The sequence below is a fragment of the Plecotus auritus genome (genome assembly GCF_963455305.1).
Source record: "Plecotus auritus genome assembly, chromosome: 10".
NCBI classification, from domain to species: Eukaryota; Metazoa; Chordata; class Mammalia; order Chiroptera; family Vespertilionidae; genus Plecotus; species Plecotus auritus.
The window spans coordinates 49,325,652-49,349,056 of NC_137785.1; positions in this window are offsets into that span (position 1 = coordinate 49,325,652).

A 23,405-nucleotide genomic window follows, 5' to 3' on the forward strand; every position below is an offset into this window, starting at 1 on the left:
TCCTCTGAGCCACCCGCCCCTTTGACATTCTGCATCCAGACTCACTGACTCTCCAGGAAATTACAGCTGGGAGTGTAAAGCACTCTGAGCCCTTTGTTTTGTCTTAGGTTGTTACTGGAGGTCCTCCTGGCCTCAGAAGTGCTGTTTCAAGCATCTGGGGATAAGTGAGGCCTTGGCAACGGCAGCCTCCCAGGTGCCCCATGCTCGTCACAGGTGGCAGCTCCTTCTCAGGAGGTGTGATCAGATCAACAGAGTTGGGGAGTTCCCGCTGCCAAACATCTGTGACTGAAAGGAGAACCCCTCCTTTGGCTTTAAGCAGGAGTGCGATGTACTAGAGGGATGTCTCAGGAAGAAAATGTTCCCTTCCAAATAGACACCTTGAAGCCTGATGCCTCCCCTCCGCCACCCCCCCCCCCCACATTCCCCAAATCTGGAAATATCCTTGGCTCTCGAGGAATTAGAAAACAAGAACCCCGCTCTGCCCGAGTGAGTCTGACTTAGCATTCAGCGTCTCAGGTCTCACTAAGCTCCGCGTGTGAAATGATGGCGTTGCCTCGCCTCCTCTATGCCCCGTGCCACCGACGGCCTCTCAGATGCTCACGGACAGCCTGGCACATGGAGTCGATGGTGCCCATTCTGCAGATGAGCGAAGCCAAGCAGTTCGGAAGGAGACTTTCAATTAGGACTCTGGATTTGCCAACCTGGGAAACCCCCTCCTCCTTCGTGAATGGAGCCATCTCCCCGGGAGGCAGTGCTTTGTGCTGAGGCCTCAGGCTGGGGGAGGGCAGGGCAGTAGGTCCACTAAGACTAAGAGTCAAGAAAACAGGTAGAGGCTCTAGCTGGTTTTGCTCTGTGGCTAGAAAGGTCTCGAGTTTGATTCCTGGTCAAGAGTACAAACCTAGGTTGCAGGCTCGATCCTCCCAGCCTGGGTCAGGGCTCATGTGGGAGGCAGTCTATCAATGTGTCTCTCTCATGTCCATGTTTTCTCTCTCTCTCTCTCTCTCTCTCTCTCTCTCTCTCTCTCTCTCTCTCTCTCTCTCTCTCTCTGTCCCCCACCTCCCTCCCTTCCATTCTCTCTGAAAATCAATGGAAACATATCCTGAGGGGAGGATTAACAAAAAGAAAGAAAAAGAAAACCGTTGGAGGCTTCTTGGTGGTGGGATTTGAATTCAGATGAGACAGTAGGACCTTAACAACCTCTGGAAGACAGATGCTATAGACTGAATGTTTAGATCCTCCCCAAAGTCATGTGTTGAAGCCTAACCCCCAATATGATGGGATGTGGAGGTGAGGCCTTCAGGAGGTGAGTAGGTCATGAGAGTGAGACTGTTGCTTTTGTGGTGGGAGTAGAGACCCCCGCCCCCCGGAGTTCCCTTGTCCCTCCCACCATGTGAGGACACAGGGAAAAGATGGCTGTCTGTGCACCAAATGTGCTGGCCCCTTGATCTTGAACTTCCCAGCTATCAAAATTGTGAGAAATCAGTGTTGGTTGCGTGAGCCCCCCCCCACACACACACCAGTCCGTGGTATTCTGGAGCCCAAACAGTCTAAGGCAGCAGGGGTTGCTGGGGAGACTGTCTGTGAGCACCGGCCGATGGAGGAGGCTCAGGGAGCATCCAGACCAGGCACATGGACCCTGGCAGTCGCCTGCAGGTGGGCCCAGCCACGGAGGAGGGAGGGATCTGGCTGCTTCCTGTGCAGCTGTGGCATCGCTGACCCACCAGGAGTTCAGCGAGGCGCTCTGGGCAGCTTTCCAGAACAGCGAAGACTACGGCAGAGAAAAGAAAGTGGACCCGACTGTGTTGGGGACCCTCGTGAACCCCAGCCTTACAGGCTCTTAGGAGACACAGCATTGCCTCCCGCGTGTCTGTTTCTTCCCAGGACTTTCGAGCCCTCTTGGGTTGTGTCTATAAGCCGTGGTCTCTCTCGGGACTGCCTGCTCCTGGGCTCCCTCCGGGGGAAGCCCTGCCTTTCTCTCCCCTGCATGGGCCCCGGGCTCTGCCTCTGTCCTGGCCCCAGGAAGGGGTCCCGCCTGTGCCTACAGCTCTTTCATTCCCTGTGCCTCCCTGCTTGCCCACTCTCTGGCTTTCACCAGCCCAGTGTTCCAGGCATGACTGCGCCTGAGGAGTGCCCCCTGACATATGCCCACCCACTCCTTTCTCCGGGGTGAGGTGCCGGGCACTCCCCTCTCCCTTCCTGTGCTTTGTTCCCCTGACTGTCCCAGCATGGATTCTTCTCAGAGGTTCTCTGCCCTTTGGTCTCAGGGTTTGCCTGGAGCCTGGCCTCTCTCTCACACTGGATCTATTCAAAGCATAAGTGGGAGGCTGCACTGGGAGCTTGCCTGGAGCTATGTGAGCCCTGGGCAGCCAGGGAAAATTAAGCCATGATTCCTGCCGGCTGGAACTCCTGGCTTCCTGGCTTGGGGGCGTGCAGGGGCCAGCATTTCCTGGACTGAGAGGCGGCCCAGTGGTGGGGAGGCCAAGCTGGGATTTGTGGTCCAGAAGGCCTGAGCTAGGATGTGGGTACCAGGAGGCCCAGTTGGGTTATTCAGCCTCCCCGAGACAAGATCAGTGACCAGATTCCCAGCCCCTCTTCCCCGGAGTGGGTTCCTCAGCATGTTCTTCACCTTGGGAGACCCAGTGGCAGCTTGCACCCCGTCATGCCCGGGTCTCAGTAGCATCTCTTGGATGCATCGTAGATGGAGAATGCCCCTCCCCGGCTTTCTTTCATTCTCCGAGCAGCCCCAGGGCTGGAGAAGAATGTGAGGTCGGGCATGTGGATGTGAATGCAAACCCGGGCCTCACCACGCATTGGCTGTGTGATATCAGACAAGTGGCCCAGTCTTGCTGGGCTTCCTTCTCCTTGTGTGTGAAATAGAGATAATGTCTCCGTCCCCGGGATGAGTGAGGCACACGAGGGAGGCCCCAGCCCCAGGCCTGGCGCTCGGGAGGCATCTCCAAACCTCAGTTTCTCCCTTCTTCCCTCCCTCCCTCCTGAACGAAGGAATGAATGAATTCAGGACAAGATCAGTTGAGGACATACAGCCTTTGTCTCCCCGTGAGAGCCCCCCTCCCCCGCTCCGTGTAATTGTCAGCAACAGAGTTGGAAAATAAGGACATCTGAAGCGGCTCTCGGCACCGCAACATCTGCCGCAGACAAAACTCGGAAAGCCCTCAATCCCAGTCCTGAACGCACTATAAAAACAATGTGGCAGAAATGAAAATTGTTCCATCATAATATTTCACAGCTCTTTCTGACAAAGCCAAGCCGCCCTCATGAATACGCATGTCCCAGCGTCTTATGCATTATGCATCAGCCGATGGCAGGGACCTGGGAATCGCCGGGCTCCAGGAAAGGGCCTTTGAAAGTGCCTGTTTGGTAAACAAATGCAGCCCGGGCCCAGCACTCTTTAGGGCTCTTTAGGTAATCTAAGACGGACTCCGGCCGCCTGAGTGGGCTCCAGCTCCTTTTGGGCCGTAAATGGCAGGAGAGTCTCCGGTGTTTGCTGGATGGAGAGGTACTTCTGCATTCGGTATTCTGATCTGTAATTTCGTAGCATCCAAGGCGGCCATTCGGACGGGCAGGGACAATTCCTGCTGGAGCCGGAGCCAAATGTCGCTGGAATGCCAAATGAGCCCGCCAAGGCTGGCAGGGCAGTCAGGCAAATTAGTCGGGGCTTGTGACTGCCATGAGCCTCAGACAGGGCTGAGCCTTGTGATGGGGGATGCGGGTGAGGGGACGGGGTTGACCTGTCTCAGTGGCTTTACAGGAGGCATTTTTTTTTGTTTTGTTTTGTTAATTCTCACCAGAGGATATTTTTTCCATTGCTTTTCAGAGAGAGTGGGAGGGATGGAGTGAGGGGGAGAGAGAGAGAGAGAGAGAGAGAGAGAGAGAGAGAGAGAGAGAGAGAGAGAGAGAAGAGAACAATGTGAGAGTGACACATCTACTGGTTGCCTCCTGCACACGCACGGACCAGGGGGCAGGGAGTGAACCCACAGCCCAGGGACGTGCCCTTGACCAGGAGTCGAACCCAACTGTGCAAGGGCCTCTGCTCTAACCACTGAGCAACGCTGGCCAGGGCCCAGGAAGCATTTTTGTTTGCTCAAGGTGGGCACGTTATTGTCATTTGGAGGGCTCTTGAAGATCACTCACTAACCCCGGCGTTTCAAGGACAGGGAGACTGAGGCCAGACACAGGAAGGGACACGTTCAAGGTCACACTGGTTCATAAGCAATAGGTCTGGGACTGCAGGAAGCCGGTCATCTTTCCCCCGAACCTCCCACTGCCTCCGTCATGAATCGGCAGCGATCGAAAGGACCAGGGGCAAACTCGTTACTAAGCGCTGCGATTTGAGCCAAGGGCAGCCTGGGGCCCGCACGGCAGTCCAGGGAAGGAGCGCAGGGCAGGACCGCTGTGTGTAATTCGCCGTCTGTCCTCTAAGCGAGCCTTGATTTAAGTGGTGACCTATCTATGACAGATATCTGCTTGTGTACATTGTATTTGTGGTAGTCACGGGTGGTGACTGATTCCTCGCCACATGTATTTATTCCGTAAAAATATGCAGCTCACAATGGGGTACACTGCAAATGGACTTGCATCGAGGAACAGAGATTCTCAGATCCAGCATTGGGTAGGCCCTATCCTTTCCTGCTTTGCACCTCAAGTTCTTACATGTAAAATGAGGGGCTCTGGGCCGCATCCCCGCGGAAACATGCCATCTGCCAGCGCACGGGTACAGGCACCATGATGAGGCTACGGTGAGGACAGGGAGGAGAGGGACTCCCTCGCGTTGTACGGCCACCACATCCTCACGTCTGCAGGACTGGGCTTCCTGATGGTGGGAGTTGGGGGGGGAGGCGGAATCCACGGCCGTCAGGGGAAGCCAGGGACACTCGTCATTAGTGAGCCGGCACCTGGTGTTCCCCAGCTGTGAGTTTGCTTGCTGATCGCTGCAGTTTGAGGAATGAAAGCAGCGACAGCTGAAGGCTGATGAAGGTAGGGAGGCAAATTGGTACTCCTCGGGCCCCTGGGAGAGCCTGCTTAGGAGATGGCTGCTTCCCCATCCTCCTCTGACCTGGGAACAAGTTGGCGCTGGAGGGGGCTGGAAGGGGGAAGTCAGACCCGACAGGTCAACTCTCTCAGCCTAGAATGGGTGGTGCTCCAACTGCCGTTTGGATTTTGTGAAAACACTCCCCACACCTGGGGTTTTTTATTCAGGAGGGGTGTGCGGGCGGTGCGGGTGTTTGGTGGTATTCCCAAATTGCCAGGTGGTGCTTCGGTCCAGGAACCACACTTTGAGAACCGCTGATATGTGAAAAAGGAATATCCACAGGCCAGAATAGAGGTTGTTTGTAGATCTCAGCATCTTCACATCTCAGCATCTTCAAACTGCTCAAAGATACTCCCCAGTATTTGTAAAAGTAAACAACAGGCACAGCGGTAAGTCGTGTCCCTGAGTGCCATAAACAGTTATTTAGTTTCAAACCAAGAAATAATTTCCTCTGAATTATGAAAGGAAGGTATTCCATTTAGAAATTCAGAAAAGTGGAAAATGAAATCAAATTCATGGGCGTGCATCACCCAGAGATAACAGCCCTCCACGTGCCAGCCCCTGCTCCTGTTTGCCCAGTGAGTATGTGACGGAGGTCTTCACGCTGGTCCTCCAGGTCCCCTACATTGGGATCCGTGGGATGCTGAGTAATGTTATGAGCAAAGTAACAAAAACAGTAAAAAAATGAACAACAGAACTGGTGCCTGACTCAAAGTCAGAATCTTCGGAAAATGCTGTGCTGACCAAAATTAAAAAATCGAACCGTTTCAACTGGGGGAATGCCACTCGCCTGGGCACTGGATCTACTGGAGGCACTCAGGGATGGAGTGTGTCCAAGCAGGCTTCCCTGTCTCCCCACCCCAAACTTTGGAAGAGCTGGGGGTTCTTAGCCCTCCTAGGAGGAGTGTCTGAAGAGGTATAAGAAATTCACCCTCGGTATAAAATACGTAGCCTAAACCTCATATCACGTCATTCTCTATCATTGGTCATCTTGAGTTTTCCCAAAAGAAGCAGCCTTATTTTGTTGAAAATTCAATAAATAAGCAAGACACGGACATTTCCCCCTCAATCATCACTCTGGACAATCAAGAGTCAGGGTTCAAAGCCCATACGTCTCATGCTATGGCTTAAGCTTGCTGTTTTGGGCACTAATTCTACCATGTGGGCCTCACCCTCCTGACCTTATCTAAACCTGATTACCTCCCAAAGGTCCTACCTAAAAATACCATCACATTGGGATTAGAGCTTCAACATATGAACCCGGAAGGACACATTTAACTTATAATAATAGTTTCACTTCTTGGCAAGCCAACTAACCTCCCCGAGACTGCTCACATGTCTAAAAGAGGGTGGTGATGCCCGCATGATCTACAAACAACCTCTATTCTGGCCATTGGGAAATGAGCATCCCCTGCCCCCCTGCTCTAGCACATACCATTCCCTCTGCCTGGAATACCTTCTCCACCCACTCCCATTCATCCATCTAATTTCTACCCGCCCTTCAAGACTCAATGCTTTATCCTTCTGTCAACCTACCTCCACCAAAGCGCTTACTACACTGTGTTGATGCCTATCTCTGTCTCTTCACTGGGCTGTGAGTTGCCCCTTAAGGGCAGAGACCATATGTTCCACCTCAGTCTGCCTGGCACACCCTAGGTGCGCAGTAAGTGTTTGGATCAATGAGCACAATGCTGTACACCGCACAGAAGGAAAGAGATACTGTGGGTACATTGCTACCACTACTGGTGAAGAAGACAGCAGAAGCATAAACCAGCAGAGAATATAAGGAAGCAAATTAAAACAGGGATAAGATTACCCACAAATGTTTAAACAAAATGATGGTTTAAAGGGACCAACCCCAAGACAGAGCATCTTTTCATGATGACCAGTGCCAAGACCGGTGCTCAGAGACCAGCCAGGTTCCCCGTGAGGGTCTTGTGTCTGCTTGAACATTCCCCCACACACAGGTTGGTCCCTGTGGAGTAAGTGTGTCTGATAGAAGCAAACTCTCTACCTACAAATCACGAAGCGAAGAGTGAGCTCAAGCAGTTAATGATCATCTTAATTAACCCACAAAACTTTATGCATGGCCAGGATTCAGCCAACCTTTTGATCCCAGACAGAAATCTATTAGCTGGTTGAGAGAACGAAGAGACAAAATCTGATGAACGTTTTTACCTTGGTGGATATAGAAGTTGGCACCTTCAATGACTCAAAGAGTGATCTATATGCCAATAGCAATATGACATTAAATTGGGTAAACGTCATTCCCTTAAGTGCAAGCTGAGTGAGTCTCCTGAATAGTGGCTTAAACTGAGGTGTGTCTGGGGCTTGTCGAGGCTGGAAAGGGTAGGCTTAACACTCCTGCTTTGGGAGGAGCACACTTTCTAAGCTTGTTTGGATTCAGGAACGAATCTGGGAATCTGGTGCATATCACGAAGACTCTCCTAGAATAATCCGTGTCCACGCACAGAGCACTTGACATTTCCGAGGGGTCCATCTGGAGTCCAGTCACGAATCCCTGCCCCTGGGAGGCTGTATGGTCTAGTGCACAGGTTGCCAACTATAAATGTGAGGAGTCTCATCTTTGAAACTCTTCATAATACACATACTCCCCAGGTAATAGGCTAGGGCTCACTCCAGGAAGGGAGAACCGAGATGGGGTTAAGACCTGGGTGTTTAACAACAACAACAAAAAAATACTCAAATGGTTCTCTTGCCCACCCTCCCACCCCCATCCCTCACCCCATCCATGAGCAGAAATAAATAGATAGGAGGAGAGAGAGCAATGGGTTATAGATGCATTTCCAGAGATATAACTAATATATGTCTAATATTAAGATATATCTAATATATCTAATAGAGATGAACCTGGGCTCAAATCCAATCTTCTTTCCTTGCTAGCCCATGACCCTGCTCAAGGAGCTTTTTCTCTGTCAATCACCATCTCCCCATCTGTAAATCAGAGAAACTAAGCTAAGGGCAAGGAGTTTATGATACAACCTTAATTCCCTTTCTTTATTGAAGAAAAATAAAGGTACAGACTAGGAGATTCATGATAGGGTCTTCTCAAGAAGGCAGCCCCAGACACTGGCTGCATTGCGTTCCATTTCATGTCTGGTACAAAGCAGAGGCGATGATGGGAATTCTCCATGTTGTTCCCCAGGGGGTGAGGTGTTGGGAAAGTATTGCATTTCTCCAAATCTGCTGTAAGGGAACATATCGCTTATAAAGGCTTCAAGATGTTTCACAGTGAAGGTTATGAACAAGCGAATATTGCCAGTAGAGTTGGGAGTATTTCACCATATGGTTGGTGGCTTTCTCTGGTTTAGCTTCCAAGGGCATTCTGAGTCATCAGAAAAGCATAAAAGTGTGGGCAATGTGGTGAAAAGCCCTTTTTACATTGAAGTGGGAGGAGGATCTTGGTAGGCAGGGCTGCAGGCCTCCGAGGTCTGGTGGAACAGGGGGTGTCCTGCTTGCACATAGGTCTGGAGGTGAGTCTCTTGGACACTAAATTTCCCTGAGTCTCACCTTCCCATCTCTACCATGAGATCACTGTCATCTCCCAGAGCAGTTGTAAGGATTCAGTAGATAAGCTGTACAGACATAGTATTAGATGCTCCACAAGTGGCAGTCATCTCAGTGTCAGGGTGCTCATAGGCTACTTAATAGTGGCCGCGAAGACTCCAATTTCAGCTGGACAGACCAAGTTCACAGCACATAGTGACCTCCTGGGCCATGGAGCCCAGGGGAGGAGCATAGTGAATGTGGGAACAAATAGGAGGATGATGAAGATAGTTGGAGTAAAACAGAAAGGACAGGCTGGGCTCGGGCTTCCACTTTCCTGTACCACATTCCTGCTTGGCTGCAAAAGGTGGTATTTTCCACCTACAGTGACCAGTTCATCCCACTTCATCCAGGATTTTCCTAGACAAGCAGTCCATTGTGCCTGGAAACCCCTCAGTTCCTAGGAAATTAGGATGGTTGGCTACCCTGTTCCCACATGCGTTCTCCAGCCCATGAACATTAGACCAAGCCTGTCCAGGTGGCTGTGGGTGGTTCTTACTGCCTCCTCACTTGGCACCCAGGACATCAGTTTTTTCTTGCTCCCACCACATCTCTGGTGGTGTCCAAAGGGGCCTCAGCTTCAGCTTAACACCTGGGTTAAGAATCAAGGGACATAGTCTAATTTACTGTGTCAACAGCATGTGGAAATTCCTGCCACTGGGTAAGATGCTCAGTAGTATGTGTTGATTGGGGACATGGAGGTCTTGCCAGGAGTTCCAATATGTTTGGTTAGGGTCATGAGGTACTGGCTTAAAAATCAAACTAGTTTTCCCTTCCCAAAAGCAAGTCACACTGCCTGGTCCTATCCCAATCTCAATGGGCAGTTCACAACTGCATAATCCTCATGCTGATCCTTGCTGCTTCCTGAAACTCTTTCAGGATGCTCAGGCCACTTTAGAAGCTTCCTCTTTCCCCAGCAAGATCAGCAAACATTGAGTCAGAGCCCATTTCAAGTCATGAGAGGAACAGTGGTCAAGGTACCAATGTCGTGTTTTAACTATTCTCTAGTATTGTCCCCATACATCTTCATTTTTGGAGACATTCCAATATGTAGTCACTCACTCTTTATCTTCCGCCTGATTCTCATCCTTGTAAGAGACACATTCATTCTTTGTTGGGCCATGGCGGGAAACCGTGGTTCATTCTTTGGAATACAGGGTCCTCATGGGGCTCTAGTTTCACAACTATTGGGAGAAGACAAGATGATACCCAATTTGCTCTTATTTCCCATTTTTAGAGAGGTTCATCCATTAAGATACTCACCCCCCATGTTGAAAGTTGCAGGAAGTACAGGAAATCAGTTGAGTGTGGTTGCTCTTCCTCCGTCCATGAATGACAAGCAGATATGTACTCCATCAAGACCTATAGAGGCTGTCATCCTGGTGACAGGAGATAGGTTTTGAATCCATCACACCTGAATTTAGCTCTCGGTCATACAATTGATTAGATCTGTGATTTTGTTATTGTTGTATTATTGTCATCATCATCACAGCTGGTGATGGGCTCTTGCCAATTAAGTCAAGACAACTCTTTCATGGAACAATGGAGAACATTTTGTGTCCTTGCTCTTTACCTATAAAAGCCATTTGTGTCTCCCAATCATCATGATGATCCCAGAGCTCTATCTATATTTCCAAATGCCTGTTGGTGAGTATTGTCCCCAGCTGAACACTCCTTGAGGTGATTCAGCGAGGAAAGATAAAGGAAGGTAAATGTGTTATGGAAACTTGGGAATTCTGAGCCTTGGAATTCTGAGCCAGTTAAGAGGTGATCTTACTCATTCTCTTTCCTGTAAAATGACAGTCCTTCTGATGTTTAGAACAACCTCATGGCTCACTGGTTTGTGTCTGAGCTCCGAAGGACTCAATCTGTTTTATTCATTTTCCCATGGGGCCGAACTTGAACTTTCCTTTTTTGCAAACCTCCTGCATTTGCTCAAAATATTCTTCTCTACCTGGAATGTCCTCGCTGCTCTTCCAAATTCAACTTCTCATTCAAGGGTTAGCACATAAGCCCTCTCTCCAGGGATCCTTTCGCTGTGTTCCCTGTGTGTCCCTTAGGTACTTTCCAGTATATGTATTTGTCACCTCTCTACCCAGACTGGAAGATATTTGAGGATAGAGACTATAAAACCCTCTCTGGTTCCTCTTGAACATGAAGCCTAGGGTGGTGTTGGCTTCTGATCTTGGAGGCACTTCTCCTGGTGTGCCCTTCTACACAGCTTTGTTGAAATTTCCAACACATATCAGATCCTGAGACAAGGTACTTGTTTTAACACAGCTGCTGGGCAGAGGTCATTGCTTTAGACGAATTTTCTTTTCTTTCTCTTTTTAGCGAACTTAATCATTTTTAATATCTTTTCCAGAGCCGAATGCATGAAATGACCCAGACTTGGTTGAAAGCCCTCTTTTGAGGGCATTGGGAGGATTAGAGGAAGTTCTTTTACAGCCTCTCAACAGGACTGGCTACCTTCTCCTTTCTTTGGGTTTTCAGAGAGTGAGATTGGATCCCTAATTAACAAAGTGGGGGGCGGGTGGTAGTGTAGAGGGCTGGGCCTTACAGTTTCTGTTCACTGGGAGAGAGGCAGGGGCTGGAGTCTTTGGAGAAAGGACCCTGATATTTTCAACGATTTCAGCTTAGGTCTGAACAGGGGGATGATAAGGCAGTTTTGGAAAGCACAGTGGGCCCCAGAGAAAGAAGAAAGCATAAGGGGCAGGCGAGAGCAGTTGTCATCATGAGAATTGATTGTGGCCGTGGAGACCATCACCAGCACCGACAGAGTCAGGATTTATGCCGTAGAGTACAAATTAAAAGTCAATGACAACATTTCTTTATTGCACAGAGTCCATAAAAAGAGAACCGAGAGAGAGAGAGAGAGAGAGAGAGAGAGAGAGAGAGAGAGAGAGGAATTAAACAGCAGTGTAATGAGAATGGATTCAACTTCCAGGCTCATTACCTTCTGGCAACAGGAGGAATTGGTTCATGCTCAGAGAGGGTCATATGCAATGAAGGGGCCATTTAGATGGTGTCCACTGGATCCTGCAGATATTCCATTTGGCCTATATTTGTTCCCTTGTTGTTTGTGCTCTAGACCTATGATCTGATCTCTCTCAAAAGAAAAGGAAGCCCAGCCGGCATGGCTCAGTGGTCGAGCATCTACCTATGAACCAGGAGGTCACAGTTTGATTCCCGATCAGGGCACGTGCCCAGGTTGCAGGCTTGATCCCCAGTGTGCTGCGTGCAGGAGGCAGCCAATCAATGATTATCTCTCATCATTGATGTTTCTATCCTCTCTCCTCCTCCCTTCCTCTCTGAAATTAATAAAAACATATTTTAAAAAAGAACAAGGTATAAGAGGAGACACCCTTGCCAATCTTCTTTCTCTCCATGACTCCCCAAAAGCACTGGCCATGTGGTAGCCCCTTCACAGGAGGACCCACCCATAAGAGACACACCTCCTTCGTGTCAGAATTAATTGACTGAGAGGTTGAGGATGATTGAGAGATTTGGAGTTGGGTGATTGGTACATCCGTTTAACTGAGCTATGCAGACTCAGAAGCAAGAAGCAGACCCCTGTCATCCCATCTGTGGTCTTGGACAGGGATGGCACGCCATTGAGAGACCTCAAAGAAGTGGGCAGAGAGAGAGTTTGTGCAACTGTCCCAGGCAACAGCATTCTCAAGGCTTGCCAATTGCATCAGCGGTTCAAGCCCACATCTTTCTCAGAATGTGGCATTAAAATATTCTGCTCAGCTGCTCTGCTCTCCAGAAATACAATAAGTAGCTCACTATTTTTAAAGGATCATTGGGTTTCATTAAGCAAAGCGAGGCTTCTCTTTAACACGGTTTTGAGGATTCACTGTCAAAACAGAGGGCCAGGGTGTTGACATCCTTGCAGAAGTGGGTATTAATAGGCCTGCCTGATTCTGGTGCGGCTGTTCCCTCCCTGGGCTTTCTGGAGCCAGTGACTTCAATGGCTCTCACCCTCATCTTCTCATCTCTGTACAGTGAGGATGAAAACTGCCTCCCAGTTCACTGTGAGGATGAGATGCACTAAGTCAGCTACATGACCATTGCAAAGCGCTCACCTGTCCCTCCATGCATCAATTCCCCGAGAAAAGCTACTGCTGGGGAGGTTTGGGATAAATATTGTTATTTCAGTTTCTCTCCATCATTAGGATCTAATGAGGTTTAATAATTAAGAATCAATCAGGCTGAGGTGAAAGCACTTTGGTTCGCTTCACCCACACGCTGTCATACCTGTCCAGCTCATGCACAGGGTGAGGAAGTAGATGGAATTATTCTTCCACGGAGAAGAGGGCCAGCGCCAGGTCAGTGGACAGTCTTCGCAATCAAGCAGACTGGTTCAAACCCGGGTTGCTGTGAGGGCGGCACCTAGGCCGGGAGCGTCTTTGCTTACAGCCTGGTTTCCGTCATTTGTAAGGACCTACCTTAGAAGACGCGTGGGGCCAAAGGAAATGCTGCCCAGACAGTGCCCTGCTGTGCCTGGCACAGAGGGGACACACGCAGGGGGTTCCTTCAGCAGGAAAACATGCTATCGTGGTGATGGTCTCAGGTCACCAGTCTCCCTTTTGGTACTTTTTCTTCTCTCCCAGGCTCACCCCCCTTCCTTATCCCCACCCCCAAACTGCCTTCTCTCATGTCCATCACCCACACTCTCTCTCTGTAGGGGTGTGGGTAGCCCTGGTCCCTCTTGGTGGGCTGGACTTGGTGGGCGCCCTCTTCCCAGGTGGGTCTGCCTTTTTGGCTTCATGGGGTCAAAGACTCTGTGAGAGGAGTTTTAAACTTCCAGAGTCCTTACATTTTTTTTTTTATTGGAATACATAGAAAAGTGAAAATGTATTTGTCAGTGTGAACCCTACTGCATTTTTTGCAAAATGAACAGGTGTATGTCATTAGCACCCAGGTTAACAAACATTATTACCAGCACCCTATTAGCCCTCCGCCCCATTGTCCCTTCTGGTGACCCTCCCTTCAGGGTAACCCCTGCGAGCTCCTTTTGTCTGCATTGTACCTTATATACATGTACGTCTCCATCTACCCTTTTCCACGTGACATGCCATCTGCGGGAATCATCAGTGTTGTGTGTGGTTGTAGGTGGCTTATTCTCATTGCTGTATAGATTTTATTGGGTACATAGACCACAATTCATGTCATTTCCACGGTGGATGGGCATCTGGGTTGTTTATTTTATAATCCAGGGCATTGACTTTCTGTGATGGTGGTGAAGTCTTTACCCTAAAAGTCTCACCCTCCCCGCCCACCCCCCCCCCCCCCCGCTTCCTCTCTTCCCCTCAAAGCTCAGGGCAGCCGTTGGGTGGGACTTCAAGGGCAATTGCAGAAGTGAGATTATTTGTGAACTTTAATTTTTTGTGACCTTATGTTTCCCCAGTGACAGCCCCATAAGGGAGGTAAGAGCCTCCCAGTTGTACACATGGTCAGCCTGTGTCTGGGAAAGTGTAGATATTTGCCTGAGGGAACAGATCTAATTAATGGGGCACCGGGATTTTAATCCAGCTTTTCGTTTCTCTCAAGTCTACCTTTTTCACAAGATCACACCACCTCTTTGCAAGGTTTGATGAAAGCTCACTTTAACTGGGGCTAATGGAAATAATTTTATTCCAAAGTGTCTAGAAGAGGCCTGGCTAGGTCACTGCTCTCCTGGGCGGGTCACCATCTCCTCACCTTTAAGAATAACGCAGTGGAATTCATTACCCACGACGAGTATAGGACAGTAGGCTAGACTCAAGCCAGACTGGAAGGTTGGACTCTTGATTCTCCTACCTATTAGCTGTGTGACTTTGAGCAAGTGACTTGCCCTTTTTGTGCTGGTTTACCCACTGATAAAATGAGGGTCATACAAGTTGCTACCTCAGAAAGCTGCTGTGAGGACTAAATGGAAAATGTATGTAAAGCGTTTTGCGTAGTGCCGGGCACCGAGCTGATATTTCTCGGGCACTTACTGTGATAATAAAATTCCCATCCTTTGGCGGGTCTGACATTCTGCAAGCCGGATACTGTCATTTCGGCCAGCACTCTGAATCAAAGATCTTCAGCAGCTCCTAAATAAATGTGACATGGCTGCTACCGCCGCTTCCCTTTTTGGAGATGTCTATTAAAATTATGATTCAATTGTCAGAAACAAAATATTCTTAAGATGTCTTCAACCATATCGTCAAATCCTATGACAGTGTCTGGCTGTAATATCCATCTAAATAGTCATGCAGTTGACAGGTTTCGGGAGTGGTGTTCGCTCCGCCGTTCCCTCCGCCGTGCCTCTCATTAACTTATGTAGCAACATCATAACTCTCTGGAAGGATTAAAAAAAAGGGATGCTGGCATATTCCATCTGAATTCATTTCATACAGAGTCTGTGTCAGGGCGTTTGCATAAGAATGAGCTGCTTTGCTGTTCACTCATTAACGTGGGAGCACTGCGGTGACGCGTTTTAGAGTTCAGGTTCAAGAGTTTGAGGCACGAGAGGGAGGGAAGGTTGCAGACTCTGTGCACCTGAGATTTCTCTGGAGTAGCCTAACGTATAGTCTCCATCCCAGGCAGGCTGGGGTCTGGACCACATTTCCGTCTCTGGCCCAGCATCCCACTCAGCCCCTGCATGGACCTGTTGTTCTAGCCACACTGACACGGTTTCTCATCAGTATCGTCAAGTCCTCGTCTATACATGCTACTCTCCCTACTGGATAGGGCTGTCCCCCCTCTCCGCTTGGCCAACCTTAAGGATGCATTGAATGTCAGTGTTTTCCTGAACCCGTCTCAGCTCCTCCAGGTAAGTGTAGCCACTTCCTCTCTGGGCCCCAACCCAGATCCTCACATCCGGAATGTCCTGTGTCCCATGTAGCTGTCTCCTTTATGCTGGAGCTACTGTCTTCGTTGTCCCGCCCCCTGTGATCAATATAGAGTAGCAGGTGCTCAGTAAGTGTTTGTGAAGTAGATGCATGTACACTGAGGGGCCAGATTATTATGATCTCTGAACACATAGTAATCTGGCCACTCAGAGCATATCCTATACAATAAAAGGCTAATATGCAAATTGTCCCCTCAACCAGGAGTTCGACCAGCAGGCAGGCTGGCCAACCGCCCATGTCCCCTCCCCCTGGCCAGGCTGGCCGGACCTCACCCCACCCATGCACGAATTCATGAACCGGGCCTCTAATCCTCTAATACACACACACACACACACACACACACACACACACACTCACACACACACTGAGTGGCCAGATTATTATGCGTTCAGAGATCATAATAATCTGGCCACTCAGTGTAGAAAACTAGAGTAAGACACAGTGAGGCATGCTCTGGGCTTCTCTCTCCAAGGGACCTAAGGTGTTTAACACGTTAAGCGCCCAGACTGTTTTGTCTTCTGGACGGAAAGCATATTATCAGTCACTGGTGACGGACCGGGCGTTTAATGTGTTAAAGTGCTTCTAAATGTCAGTGGAAGGCGGTCAATCGCGCTCCCTCGGAAATGTCAGCTCCAGTGGACAAGACTCAGGCCCAGAGTGTGCCCTGGGCTTCCATCTGAATTATGTCTCCCTCGCCTGCCCTGGCCGGTGTGGCTCAGTTGGTTGTGTCATCCGGTGCACCGAAAGGTCGCCAGTTCGATTCCCCATCAGGTCATATGCCCAGGTTGCGTGTTTGGTACCCGGTCAGGTGGGGAGGCAACCGATCAAGGTTTCTCTCTCACCTCTCTCTCTCTCTCTCTTCCTGTCTTTAAAATAAATAAAAACTAAACTAAAATCCGTGAATTATGTCTCCCTCAAGTCACAAGCTTTGGAAAGGGGCTGAGCATGTGCTCACAACCACCTGGCTGGCTGCCAGTGCCTTGTAGGTGACCTCACTGTGGCAGACACAGACTTGGAGGGAATTGGCATCAACGCCGAGCTGGCTCCTGTTAATGTCTCTGGAATTGGGAAGAAGTGGGTCTCAGCAGCTGAAGCCTGGGGGCGGGGGTGGAGGGGGCAGTGACATAGTACCAACTGAAGGCGCACCAGACAGGGTGCTGGTCAGCACTGTCAGGTTCCAAGGGACCTAGAATGATTTTGTAGTGATCCCACACATGCATTGGCACGCGGTGGCTCAGGGGACAGACTCTGAAGTCAGATTGCAGCAGCATCTGGGACCCTGTTAGAGAGGTAGATTTCCAAGCCCTCCCCAAAACTACTGAGTCAGAAACGCTGAGCCTGAGGCCCAGCCATCTGTATTTTAACAAGCCCCCAGGTGGTTCTGACTCACGCCATGGAGCACTCCTCCCAGAGTCTGCACTGTCATTCTCAGCAAACCCTTTTGCCATAGTCTGCACAGGCTGAGACGAAACAGCAATTTCCAGGGGTTTTGCAAAGAGAGGATGGGGTTGGTCGAACCTGCCTGATTCCCGAGGGCTGAGAGCTCAAGTGAGCAATCCTGGCGGAGGGCATCCTTCCTGGAGGAGGTGCACTTTTGCCTGGGAGTGCTGTGCATTCCAGGAGGCAAATTCAGCTCCTGCCTCCTGGTACCTCTCTCCACCGCCTCCCCGTCCTGGGAGCCTTCTGAGGTTGGAACCCACCTCCAGCCCTGGGCGCATGTGATTCCCATCCCTGGCACCTTGTAGTTGGGCTCCTTGCCTTGTAAACCTCTTTGTTCTCCCCGAGTTCAGGGGTGGGGCAGGCAGCCTGGAGGAGCTCTCCTTCCGGCCTGCTCCTGGGCTCCAGGCGGCACAGAGCTAGGGCGTGGGGAAGCGCTTTGATCCCAGACAATGAGAGCTGCTGGATTAAGTGCTTGGAAAGGCCAGACAACTGGCACCGAACAGATCCCGTTACTTTGCTTCTTTCTTCTTCTTTTTTTTTAAAGACATAATTCATGTCCTGGAAACAAAAAAGTAGAGTGTTTTGAAGGGTGGCATTTTCATAGCTTGTACGTTCCAGGCATAACCTGAAATGTTGGGGCACTGGGTACCCCGTGGGGGGTGGCAGGCCCCGCCCTGCACTGGAGGCCGCCCTGCTCTGTGGGGATAACACAGCCTTCCCCAGGGAGACGCTCTGCCCAAGGGCCCAGGAGTGGCAGCTGGGACAGGAAGTGCTGGACCAGGGAGGAACCTTGGGAACATTTGCTCATGTATTCAACACAGTTGCTAGACGGAGGGAACTGTGAGTTTAAAAATAAACATGATAAAAGAAACACTCCTGTATAGAGCACCTCCGCTGGGCCGAGCACCAAGTATGTTACACATCGACTCAGCGAGCTGCCGCCACCACCACCTCGGGGACCTCCGCTTTCTTTCGGCCTATGGCCATTTTAATAATACTTAGGAGACGGGTGGTATTGTTGTCCCCATATTTTGTTATTTACTTATTTATTTTTAAATTTATTCTTTAATTTTTAATAGCTAAAAATTCTTTTTTCAATTACTGTTGACATACAATAGTTACCCTTTATCTTTTGGATGAGAAAAACGGAGGCACAGAGAGGCTGGTCACATAGGCAACGGCGTGGCAGGACCAGGATGCTAACCCAGGCCGGCTGCTCCAGGGGCCATGCTGTTCGCTGTAGGGAAGGGTCCTGTCCTTAATGAATTCAGTTCCTCTGAGGAAATGATGGGATGGGGCAGGGAAACCCAGCGCATCCCCAGGCCTCCGGGGATTGCTGTTGTCGCTTACACAGATAACTCAGTGTGGCGTGGCCAGACTGAATGGTGGTCTGGCTCCTGGCTCCTGGCTCCCAGCTCCCGCTTCCTGCCGGCTCAGAGCTGCCAGCAGACAGGGAGAGTTTAGCTTTTATTCGCCAAAGAGGCAATTTGAGCTGAGTCTCTAGAACCATGTCCTGGAGAGAAAGGACATCAGCGTGGCAGGCGGGGGAGCAGTATGTGCCAAGGCATGGGAATTAGGCTAGAGTGACACAAATTAGGGGTCTCAGGATGGATGCTGTTGCTTGCCATGCCTCTCATTAACCCCTCACCTTGACGAAACCCCCTGTATCAGAATCTCATCTGCTGTATCAAAATGATGGAGTTAGAATTAGAAAGGGTCAGAGCTGAAGGGACCTCGGCAGAGGTATTAAGTCGATGAGTGAACTTATATCCAGACTAGAGGCCCAGTACGTGAGATTTGTGCACTTGAGGGGGGGGGTCCCTCAGCCCGGCCTGAGCCCTCTCACAGTCCAGGAGCCCTCAGGGGATGTCCGACGGACAGCTTAGCACTGCCACAGAGGTGGGGGAGGCGGGAGAGGCTCCCACCACTGCCGCTGCGCTCACCAGCCGTGAGCCTGGCTCAGGGCTTCTGGCTGAGTGGCACTCCCCCTGTGGGAGCGCACTGACCACCAGGGGGCAGCTCCTGCATTGAGCGTCTGCTCCCTGGTGGTCAGTGTGCATCATAGTGACCGGTCGTTCCGCTGTTAGATCAATTTGCATATTACCCTTTTATTATTCAGGACAGCAGGAGTCAATGAGCATGGTCGGGCCATTTTTGCCGCTCATGCCCTCCACACACCTTCATCTCTGGGAAGCCTGGACTTGGAGGTCCCTGTCTACCCACAGCCCGAGTCTGGCATCCTCTTACCTTGTGCAAATTAATTACTCCTCCAAGCGTGCCCTCTGCCTTCTCCCGTCTTTGGTGGCCAGGTCTCACCCACAATCAAAGCCCAGGTTAGATGTCACTTCCTCCAGGCAGCATCCCATGCTTCTCCCAGCTGAGAATAATTCCTCCCTCCTTCTCATTCCCTGCGGCGATGATGGTGTCCCGGCTCCCATCCTGTGCTCAGCTTGCCTCCCCCACCAGGTGGTAAGCTCCTTGCAGTTGAGATCCCTGTTTAATTCAGAGTCGCCAGCACCTCACAGACCTAACCCGTGGTGCAGTGCCACAAGCAGGTGAAATATGACAACGAACATATTAACAGGGATTACTTACAGTAGTTCCCTCTTTTCCATGCAGACTACCTCCCAAGACCCCCAGTGGATGCCTGAAACCGTGGATAGTAGCAAACCCTTACACGTGCTAGGTATTTTTCCTATACATACATACTTATGATGAAGTTTCAATTGGGCAATGTAAGAGATTAGCAACAATGACTAATACTAAACTAGAACAACTATAACAATATCCTGTGATAAAAGTTATGTGAATGTGGCACTATTAAGTAAAATAAGTGTTATTGAACACAAGCACTGTGCTCCTGCATCAGATCTGATAACTCAACCGGCTGCTAAGTGACTAACGGGGGTGGGATCGGCTGGACAAAAGGACGATTCACCTCTCCAGGGGGACGTAGCAGGACCGCATGAGATTTCATTACCCTACTCGGAATGGAATACACCTTAAAACTAATGAATTGTTTGTTTCTGGAAATTTCCTAGCAGAAAAGGGGGACAACTGTGTTTGTGTCCACACTCTGGTTTTCTTTTCTTTCTTTTTTTAAGAATAGTTTATTGATTTTTAGAGAGAGAGGAAGGGAGGAAAGAGAAACATTGATGTGAGGGAGAAGAAACATAGACCGGCTGCTGCCTGCACGCCCCCTATGGGGGATTGAGACTGCACTGCAGTCAGGTATGTGCCCTGACCAGGAATCGAACCAGCAACCCTTTGGTGCTCCGGACAACACCCAGCCCACGGAGCCACACCAGCAGGGCCACACCCTGGCTTTTTTGTTGCTAGGGCTCTTGTGACCAGGAAAATGAGCCCTGAGAATGACCCCCTGGGAGAGAGCTCACAGAAGCTTTAGCTCGTGGGCAGGAGGGGGTCTCCATCCCAGCGCCCCAGCATGGACCACTTCAGGTTTTTCTGCCTCCGGGGATGGAGAGAGAGCAGGTCTCGGTTGATGGGTCAGGGGGCTTGGTATTGTACGCTTCTCAGTATCGGATGAAGCCAAACATAGAATGTGGTCTTAAGTCAACTAACAAGGGCCTCAGCTCAGATGTACTCTTGCATTCCAAAGGCCTGATACGCCTCTGCTTTTTCTCCCTGTTGCCAAATTAGCTCTGCTTATCGACCGCTGTTTTAATGAAACCGCCCGGTACCAGCTCAGGAAGGATATTTTTATTAGATATGACTGGGCGGACTCTCATGTGGAAAGCTGTTGGTGTAAAACACGAACACGGCCAGACCTCAGATATTCTTCCAGATAGTTCCTTTGAAATCGGAAAATTACCAAAGAACTTGTGATAAGAAGATGAAAAACGGAATTAAAAGGCAAGGCTGAGATCTTCCCCCTTACAATCCAGCCTGGGTGGGGCTTTGGGAATTTACAAATCAATGCAATTAGAAGATCAGATGGGGCAGGGCCTGGAGTTGGACCCTCCACAGACCCTGGCTCTGCCCCAAGGGGTTCAGTAAGATGGTCAGAGTTCTCCTCTTCTGCTTCCTCCTCTCCTCTTATTTCCCCTGGGGAGCTGGGGTCACACAGAGAAGATCAGAACAGGGCTGACTCTGATATAGTCAGTTATTAAATTTTTTTAAAAAAATATGTTTTCTCGCCCTACCTGGTTTGGCTCAGTGGATAGAGTGTCAGTCTGCGGACTGAAGGGTCCCAGGTTTGACTGCGGTCAAGGGCACATGCCTGGGTTGCGGGCCTGATCTCCAGTGTGGGGCGTGCAGAAGGCAGCCAGTCAGTGATTCTCTCTCATCATTGATGTTTCTATATCTCTCTTCCTCTCCCTTCCTCTCTGAAATCAACAAAAATCTTTAAAAAATCTGTTTTTACTGGTTTTAGAGAGGAAGGAGAAGGATAGAGAGAGAAGAAACATCAATGAGAGAGAACCATAAATTGGCTGTCTCCTGCACACCCCCTACTGGGGATTGAGCCCGCAATTTGGGCATGTGCCCTGACTGGGATTCAAACTAATGACCTCTTGGTTCATGTGTCAGTGTTCAACCACTGATCCACACCGGCTGGGCTCAATGATTCATTTTTTGCCCCTTGGCATTATGGTATCTAAATCTCAGTATCAGGGAAAACATTGTGACCAATGCCTATCGAAATCAACCTTCCTCTCCTCCATTGAACATCACCTCCCCTAATTCTGAAAAACAGAACACACAGAGGCTTAAAGCTTGGATCTGGAATCACCACTTGTCAAATACTGACTTCACCACTTTATAGCTGGGCAACCTTGGGCAAGTTACTTTACCCATCCTCCCCCACCACTCAGGGGTCTTATCATTAAAATGAGGCTAAACAATAGTTCCCATCTTATAAGGTTGAAATAAATAAGGAGATGATTTATATAGTACATTTAAGCATACCTAACAGATAGCAAATATTCAATAAATGTTAGCTGTTAATACAGTCCCATCAAGACCCATCCATCCTGACAAGTGGCGAATGGAGAGGATGGGGAGTCAGATATTTTCCTCCAAGTTCTTCCCTAATAATTATGCCTTATGGGCACATACAGCCATCATCTTTTGAGATATACTAGGTGTACTGGTTAATAACGCGGATTTTTTTCAATAGATGGAGTTACACATATGTTGCTATATATACGATTTGATATGTATGCTAGTTTGTTGTGTTGACAACAAGCTTCAAAACTTCATATGTCACATTTGCTGAAGGTGTTAACATCATAGATATTTTTACACTTAAAAATGTCGAATTTTGTGACACAAAGAGAGCAATTGCAGGAAGTTATAATTCATTACTTTATTTTGAAGAAAAAGTTACTGTATACTTTGGGAAGCTTATGGTGAACATGTTCCATCTCAAGATACTTGTGAACGCTGGTTTAAATGCTTTAAAAGTGATGATTTCGATGTGAAAGACAAAGAACATCCAGGTCAATTGAAAAAATTTGAAGACCAATAATTACAAGCCTTATTGAATGAAGATGCATGTCAAACTCAAAAACAACTTGAAGAAAAGTTAAACGTTGCTCAGCAAACAATTTCCGATCATTTACAAGCAATGGGAAAGGTTTTAAAGGACGGAAAATGGGTGCCACATCAACAGAACCTGGGAGCATTGGTTAGTGTGGGGGATACACATTTGGTGTCAGAAGTGTTGTCAGTTAAAAGAAAATGTTTTTCCTTTTCCCTGTGAATGAAGAACAATCTCCACATACATCCGGGCTTTTCTGAACTCTGACACTAGACGTCATTTGGGTCTTTCCCAAGTTAATCATGTGCCACCAATAGGAAACAAGATCGCATAAACTCTCCTGCTCGGTTAAGGATGGTGGCCAAGGGCGTTAACCCAGAGGGCATTCAGGTCCTCCAGGAGTGACCTTGTTTTCTAGGTAGCGCTTCTTCGAGTTGAGCTTCAGAGATCATGAAACAGGGGCCAATAGGACGGGACAGGTTTAACTCCAGAATTCAGAGCTGCTTAACCCGAGAGCCAGAATGGTCCCCTATTCCTACTGAAATTGTAGCGTAAGACTGGCCGCCATCTGAATATTATTCCCACAGTTTGATCGAGGGGAATGCTGGTGCTTAGAGAAATGAGTGTTGGGGCAAGAGCTGCATCTAAGGAAGAGGGTTGATGGTGGGGGTTAGAAAGGAGAACGTGTAAAATCTGGGCTCGTGTTGTGGTTGATCAGAGAGGTTTGCAGGGCTGTGTGCTTCACTCACACCAACAGGGAGATCCAAGTGGCTCTACACCCTTGACTTGGAAGCATGGCTTTGGCATGTCCTTAGGATTTTCCTGGATATTGATCCAAGATCGAAGGCATTCCTTGGAGATGAAAACTGGCTGGCTATGCCTGTGGCCCCTGCCCAGTTTTCTAGACTCGTACCTTCCCCTTACTTTTCACGATCTGGGTATCTTTCTCTCAATTCCCTTCCTA